The sequence below is a fragment of the Typopeltis vanoorti genome, chromosome 6, assembly GCF_054136105.1.
Source record: "Typopeltis vanoorti isolate ZY-2024b chromosome 6, IOZ_Tvanoo_1.0, whole genome shotgun sequence".
Classification (NCBI taxonomy): domain Eukaryota; kingdom Metazoa; phylum Arthropoda; class Arachnida; order Uropygi; family Thelyphonidae; genus Typopeltis; species Typopeltis vanoorti.
In genome coordinates, this window is record NC_143554.1 from 1,477,914 (window position 1) to 1,486,444 (window position 8,531).

General features: G+C 35.5%; 1 long non-coding RNA gene across 1 annotated transcript in view; it reads left to right on the forward strand.

Annotated features, from left to right (window-relative positions):
- Positions 1 to 8,040, forward strand: part of LOC150105245 (uncharacterized) — a 35,667-nt gene extending 27,627 nt beyond the window's left edge. The window contains exon 2 of the long non-coding RNA XR_016548473.1: positions 7,904 to 8,040. This is a non-coding gene — a long non-coding RNA (uncharacterized LOC150105245). The remainder of the gene's footprint in view (positions 1 to 7,903) is intronic.
- Positions 8,041 to 8,531: the final 491 nt, after the last annotated feature.

Here is an 8,531-nt window from a genome sequence, read left to right on the forward strand (position 1 = left end):
TATTTAAATCCTCCTGTAAGAATCTACATCTCCTTTATCAAGTATCGTCCTCCCTAGTTTTGCATAATCGGTAAACAGCTGAATATCCACCCTTCAAATCTTTCGCTGTATTATTATTGTATAATTTCAAGAGCAGCAGTCCTAGTACAGATACCTTGGGCACTCCACTACCCTCATTAGTTCGTTATCCTCATTCGCTTTGATTCCACTCTACCATACACCACCCTCTAATGTCTATCAGCCATCCCCTATCCATCCCACCAGCCTCATACTCATTCCCTTTTCTTCCAACTTATGTAATTCCATGTGGTATTCTGTCCAATGCCTTTGCAAAGTCCAGCAGTATCATTGTGAAGTCATTTCTTTTATCCAATTCTGCTTTCACCTTATTATAAAATGTGAGTTAATTACCGAGGCAGGACCAACCTTTTACAAAAGCCCCTTTATTTTAAACCAACTTTTCCAATACTTCAACCAATACTTACAAACCAATTAATATCTCCAGAGATATTAATTGGCCTTTAATTTGCTACTTCTGTCTTGGAGTCACCTTTATGTAATGAAACTATCTTACTCTGTTTCCACTGCCTTGCATACTTGCCAGAGCTGAGACTTAGATTAAACAACTTTGTCACAGGCACTGTCAGTCCACTTGCACATTTTCATAGCACACGAGCTAACATGCCATGCAGGCCCACTGCTGTCACCTTGGTTTTTTTCAATATACTGAGTACCTCAATGCTCACATCAGTCGGTAACCTTAATAACTGCTAAGTAAAAACCTGGACGATATACCCTTGCAAAGTGATCACTTAGTAAGTGAACTCCTTCTGCTTCTGTCACTTTTTTACGATTACTACTAAGTATAGTTATCTTTTCACAATGATTCTCTAACTTGCTATGCAGCAAACAAACTTGGATTTACTTTAGCCTGCTTGTCTATTTTTCTCTCGAAATTTGATTTAGCCTTCCTTACCATACTAGTTACCCTTCTTGCTTGTTTTTTATAACTGCTCATGGTCATGCTGATCACATTGATGTTTATATTTCTTCCACAATGCTTTCTTTTTTTGAAGCTCTTGCTTTATATTGCTACTCATCCATTTCATCTCTGCTTGGTTTATCCTCCTTACCCGGGGTATACACTCTGATACTGCCTCGCTCAAATAATCCTTGATCACTTCCTATGCACTAATGACATTCATTCCATGTGGGTTCTTATGCCATGGCACTACTTCAAGTGTCTCCTAAGTTTATCATAATCGCCAGCATTGTAGTTTTGCATAAACCCTTTCTAGACTGAAATTTCCACATGTCGAACAACCTCCGAGTACAACTCTGCATGGTCAATCTCCCCGATCGTAGGTAGTGTTGCTACTGCAGTTATAGATAGATCTTTCGATGCTATTACCAGATCCAACACTATCAAACCCGTGGTCCCTTCTATTGCTGTTTCAGGAAATTATCCCTTAATAACTGTATAAATTCCATTTCCATTTTGCCATGAGCACTTTCCTACTTCAAATCTGTATCATCATAGTTAAAATTTCCGAAGACAATTGCTCGGCCTATACTAATTGTGCTAATGTGTTGATGCATGTTGTCCACATATTCTTCTGGACCTCCATTTTTATAGCAGCAACCAACAATACATTTTATTCTGTTGGCGTCTATCTCTCACCAGACCGCCTCAAATGAACCATTTCCATGAGCTTAACTTCATTTTTTGTTGGTTGAGGTCAGTGGCGGTTCGTACATAAGCACTGCGACACTGCAGCACCCCGAAGGGAAAAAAAACGAAAAAATTAAATTTTGTTTGTGTTTATATATAAATAATAACAATGCTTACAACATTATATAAATGCAATACAACATGTTAAAGGGTACAGCTTATGTTTTGACAGTGATTGAATAGTTAATAATTTGAATTGTTCGATTAACGCTTTAGATTACGAAACAAATGCACTGCGATCTAACGCAGTGTCGGAATTATCACGTTCGGTCAGTTCCAGCTAGATTCGCCGATATTCGTTTGCACTTGTCACTGCACATAACACTGCTCGTTGAGCAGTGTCGCTACAGATAAATTGTATGCTTGCACACGTTATTTCTGTGAGATACGAAACTTTTATTATTGGTGTGTGTTCGCAGCGAGGGTGAAATATTTTTAATAAAGCAGTTTTTGTAATATGTAGATTTATTTATTAATAAATTGGTTACTGATTAGGAAAAAATGAATTATTTTTTCCTATTTTGTATATGCAGCACCCCTACTTAAATATTCACCGGCCGCCACTAGTTGAGGTCCTTCAGCCATCATTAATAATACTCCTCCTGCTCCATTTCTTCTAACTTCTCTGAAAATACAATATCAAATATTCTGTCCCTGTAATTACATCTTTCTCTGATATCTAGGTCTCTCTGATGCCAGTTATTTTGACCGAGTTGAGTTGACCAATGTTAAAAACTACTCTTCTTTATTTCCGATACTGCGGTCATTTACGTGCATTTCAACATCCTCCTTCGGCCCACAGTTATCCTTACATGTCATTACCTGTCCATTCAGATGCGAAATCTAGGAAATGTAAACATCTCTTCACAATCATTCTTGCACTCATACTTATCTATCCCAAGGGCAGCTATTTCTACACAGTCATTTCTGCACTCACACTCATTTGTCCCAGGTGTGGCTAGACACATGCTCGATTGCTTCCCCCCGTATATCTCTAATTTCCCTGGTTTTGCACTTCCAAACTCTCACTGAACAACACTTTTTAAGTGCAGTCCATTAGGCATATACATGTCCTTAAGTCCATCAAATTTGCTCCAGACTTCTATAAACCGCACACGATTCCTCCTGCACAACCTCACTGACTCATTGTCATTCGTAGCCCTTCTTCCCAATTTTGTCCTGTCATACCGAGGCAGCAGACTCACAATGTTTACTTTCATACTCTTCATTTTTGATTCTTTTAACAACTTTTTCACATCTTCTCTCATTGCATCTTTCTCAACTTTCAAATCATTTGTGCTTGCCAAAACAATTAACTTCTTCGCTGTTTTCTACTGCAAACTTAAAGCTTCACTAACATCATTTATCTTCGCGCCTGGAAAACATGCTTTCGTCACATTCTCATTAAGTATACCTCTTGTCATTGAATTCCTCCCCCATACAATACTATCTCTTTTCTCTCAGGTTCTCGCACTTTTATGCTTTTCCCATTCACTCTTTCTTTAATTCTCTGTCCTCTTGTACCATACGCCATCGTTTCTCCACGCGCTCCAGCTCACATTTCGTTCTGTGAAGGGGTCCGCGTAAGCGTGCAATTTATTTCGCGCTGGCATCCACATTATTACTTTGAACAGCTTCCTTCAACCTCTCATTCGTATTTCTTGCACTATCATTCACTTCTTCCGCAACATCCTGCACAACTTCCACAACCCTGCCTTAAATCTATAACATCTGTCGTATAATATCCATAATACCATAACTGTCGGTTGACAGTTATGGTATTAACATATTATGTTCTAACATAAACATGTGCACAAATTCACATGGAGAGAAGAGGCAAGGAACAAGAAAAGTCTCGTTGACTATGTTATTGTCGATAGTGATGTTTTCTCCCTGATGCAGGATACCAGAGTGTACAGAGGATTTCAAATTGGAATTATCACCAGTTAGTCTTGAACAGGATAAAATTGAATTTCATATTGAAAAAGAAGAACATGTAAGAAAGTTTTAAAGCGAATAAAAGTTGAGCAGCTCTCAGATATGAACTGTAGAGACTAAAATACACAAACATTATTCAAAAAAAAAACGAAAGAGTTTCAGAACAGGAACCAAACCTTGGACATTCCGTGGCAAGCCCTGAAGAAAACACTGATTTGTTCGGCCTGAGAGGTATGTGGTGAGGTCTGCAAGGATAGAAAAATCAGAACTCCATCGTGGACACTGGAAGTTAAAGAGGCAGTGAAGGAAAAGAAGAAAGCAAATCAAAAGTTTCGGGCAAATAAGTCATCTTGTGCTCTTAGAGAATACAGAGACAAATCTAAGAAAGCTAAACGCTGTGTAAAACTTGCTAAACAAAAGAAATGGGAAGACTTTGGTAAGAACGTAGAAAATAAATATCAATAAGTTCGCAAGATATTCTGTAGGTTGTTAAAGAAGCTCGGAAATGGAGGAAAGAGTGCTGTAAAAGGAATTTGAGATGATAAAAGCGACATGAAAACTGGAGAAAAAGAAATCCTTGAATTGTGGATTAATTACTTCGAAAAATTGCTAAATGAATCAAGCAGTGATAGCCCAGTGGTAAAATACACTCAACAGGTATGCAGTCAGGAATACATATCCATACTTGCAGTAGAAAAAGCCATCAAAGGCCTGAAATGTCGAATGGCAGCAGGATAGATGATATTTGACCAGAAATGTTCAAGTATTTAGGTATAAAAGTCTTACAGTAGCTGTACTGTATAGTTCAGAAGGCCTGGACAGAGCTAGAAGAATTCCGGATGATTGGAGTGGAGCTCTTATAGTCCCCATATATAAAAAGGGAAAAACTGAATGTGAGAATTACATAGGTATTTCTCTGCTGAGTGTTCGTGGTAAGATTTACGCATGTATACTTGAGAAACGGTTGCGAATGATTGTGGAAGAAAAGCTTGGTGAAGAGCAAGCTGGATTCAGGCCAAATCGAGGCTGTCAGATCAGATCTTCACTTTACGACAAATAATTTAGATATCATGGGAATATAACAAAGATCTGTATTTAAGTTTTGTAGGTCTGGAAAAGGCATATGACAAGGTGCCAAGAGAGAAGCTATTCAATACCCTACAGTTATATGATATCAGTGGGGTATAATATCAAGCAATACTTAGTCTTTATTTGAGTTGTAAGTCAACAGTTAGAATTGAAGGAAGTAGAGGAAGATGGTTTAATGTTAAATCTGGTGTCAGACAAGGATGTACATTATCCCCTCTGTTATTCATTATCTATATGGATCACATTATGAAGGAAAGTGGTATTAAACATGATATCAAAATTGGAGATGTTAATGTCAGTTCTTTGCTTCATGCAGACGATGTTATACTTCTAAATAAATCTGCTACAAGTCTGCAAGATTTCGTGACTAAATAGAACAACTCTTGTAATAGATTTGGTAGGAAGATCAGCAATAACAAGACAAAGAGAATGAAAATAAGAAGAAACATTGAAATATCAACTGCATTGTGAATGAAGAACCTATAGAACAAATGAAACATTTCAGCTACTTAGGCACGATTTTCAGTGAAGATGGTAAATTAAATATGGAAACAGACAAACAGAATCAACAAAGCTGGTATGGTAGGAAGTCAATTGAATAAATTTATATGGAATAAGAGAGAAATTAATCAAAACACTAAATTAGCTGTATACAAGACAGTGTTCAAACCAATTTTAACTTATGGATCTGAGAGCTGGGTCAGAAGTAAAACACTTCACCAAAGACTAGAGACCCCAGATATAAGAGTCCTGAGAAAGATTAGAGGCGTGAATAATGACATCAATGGCAATATATTAAAAACGAGGATATTAGGAAAGAATCTTAACATCGTCAGCATCCACGAATGCTTTAGCAGAGCTAATCTCAGGTAGTATGGTCACTTAAACAAAATGTACGAGGAAATATTAGCAAAACAAGTGTTTTCTGCCAGATTGGCAGGAAAAAGACCTAGAGAAAGACCAAGATATAGGTGGATTGATACGCTAAAACGTGCCTTAAAAGATAGTAATATAAGATCTGATAATGCTGGAGTCTTGACAGATTGATTTGGAGATTTTAGATAGGAAGTTAGTAATGATATACATTTTTCATGTAGTAGTGTCATATCCTTGAACCCTTGAGAGTACAGGCAGGAATTTGATGATGATTTAGTGAAAGTTTAATGTGGACACTGATTATTTTGTGGTCAGAGTTTAATTGAACAGTATTATATGCTCAACAGTTCTTGAGTGATCCATTTTCCATTGATTAAGATGTGGTCTATTTGGGAATGAGATCCATTTGGATATTCCCAGGTCCATAGTCTTCCTTTTGTATGAGGAAATTTGATTTGGTTGATTACCATGCTTTGGCTATTGCAAACGTTCATAAGAGAATGTACATTGTTATTTGTGGTTTCATGATAAGTATATTTTCCCACGTTTGTAGTAGTACTGGCAATGTCTTTACCGATTTGGGCATTAAAATTGCCATCAATGAGTGTGACGGTGTGGTCTGGGATATTCCTGCCAGCTTCAGAAAGATCTTTATAATAGGTGTCTTTGTCTTCTAGTGAAGAACATTCTGTAGGAGCATATGTGGATATTATTGTCAGTTTAAGGTTTGTATTTATAGTTATGAGAAGAATTCTTTCAATTGATGTTACTTTTTCTGCTAGTTCCTTCTTGAGTATTATTCCAACCTCTCCAGTTCCATACTTTTTGCTGAGTTATAAATATATCTCCATTTTTTGTCAGCTGATGAAGTTTCATTCACTTCGTGATTGTGAGTTCACCATCTATGTTCTTGTATACGTATACTGTCTATGTTGACTTTTTCTGCTCCTCTAAGTAGCTCAAAATGTTTCGTTTTCTTGAGTGTCCGTACATTATATGTTGAGATGAGATTAGATTTCCATAATTTAATTTGATCACATTTTCTTTTACCTTTATTCAACCAAGAACTTCCTAGAAGGCTTTGATCCTTGGTATTCATAGTAACTGTATCAGCAGCTGAGGCACAAGTCTGTGTGGAAGTAACTGATATTGTCTCGTTTTCTTTCTTAATCATTTAATATCCACATATTGGGTGATTGGCCCTACGAAACTAGGTCAAAGAAATAGAAAAAATAACAAAAACAAAAAAGAGAGCAGAAATGGCTACATTCCAAGAGAGCGTATGCCGGAATAGAACAAAATAAATAGTGCAATTGCAGAACGAGAAGTAAGGAAGAAACAGAGAGAGAGATGGAACAGTTTTGTAACTGAACTAGAAAAGGATATAACTAAGCCACAACCAGAAAATAATAAAATACATGAACACAGAAATAAAAGAAAAGGTAAAAATACAAACAATAGATTTATAAAAATGTGTATTTTATTTTCAAAATCTCTTGACTGATGATAAGAAAGAAAGAAATAAAATTTTATAAACAAAGAATGCTCTAACAGAAAGTATTACGATGTCAGCACTAAACAAAATAGAGTAAATAAGATAAAAAAAAAATAGGAAAGCACCAGGAGATGACAATATAAACATTGAACTGTACAAAAATGAAAAATTCTAAAATTCTTTTTAACTTGTTCTGGATTTCCGGAGAAACTCTTTCTACTTAATGCGCAGTTATTTCTGTGTATGGTTACACGTGAATTTTAACTGACTGATAACGAATCTTTGAAAGTAAGATATAAGTAACAAATGTTAAAATGGGTTCTCAGTTTTTCGAGAAAGATAAACAAATACGAATTTAATTCGCCGTTTCCTTTGATTATTCATTTAATGCACTACTCTTATAAGTATTACATATTTTAGCTAATTGTAGTTGTAGTTTTAACTCTACATGCTTGAAAGAAATGGCCAGGGTTTTTTACTACTAGACATGCAGTGAAATATAAAAAGAATATATAATTTGTTAGCAATAAATTAAAGTTGTGTATATTTGCTTTCATCGATAACTTGCACTCACACAAAAATTCTCATCCTGAATGTATTGAGATGTTATCGCTGAAAACTGTTTTAATGCTAATTTGCTCTGAACTTATTTCCAAGCGAATTTAATTCATTGTTACCAAATACGTTATTTTTTGATTCTGTTTTCATCTTTGTTTCCTCATATAAAAAGTAATCATTTGAATGAATTTACACGATTGTTTCCTTATTTTCAGGAAAAGATGGCAATCGAATGATTGAAAGTGATCAATTGAAGACATCGGATATCGAGTGAACCCGAAATGATTCTGAAAATAAAATTTAATGTAGCATAATAAATGATATAATTAGTAATAAATAATTCCGTATTTTATTTATTTTATTTTATTTTATTGAAATTCTGCATGCATTAAGCATGCATAATAAAAATATTGTTTAACAAATTTCTTAGTTCCATCTTTATGCTTTGCAGCTGAAATAGCCTATTATCATTGGTTCCTTGACAGATCCTCCCGATCATTCACTTTATTAAATGATTCTTGGACTTAGCTCCACTATAAACTTCTTCACCAAAAATTATTTAATTCGGATATATGGATGTTTTTCATACGTTTTTATGAGCATAAGTTTAAATTAATACTCGTAATTTCAGTGGTTCCAGAATGCAATTTAATAAATAAATGTTTAAAGAAGTTCCTCTTGCCGGCGAGCCTTGAACAGAAACGATTTTCTAATCGAGTTCATTATTGAATTTGTCATGTAACTCCCACCGAAAGTGGACGGCGGACAGGCTAACGATTTTTCTTATATTTTTCCTAACCTGGAAACTTTGCTACCTAACATGGAAGTTTTTAAGCCACTTCA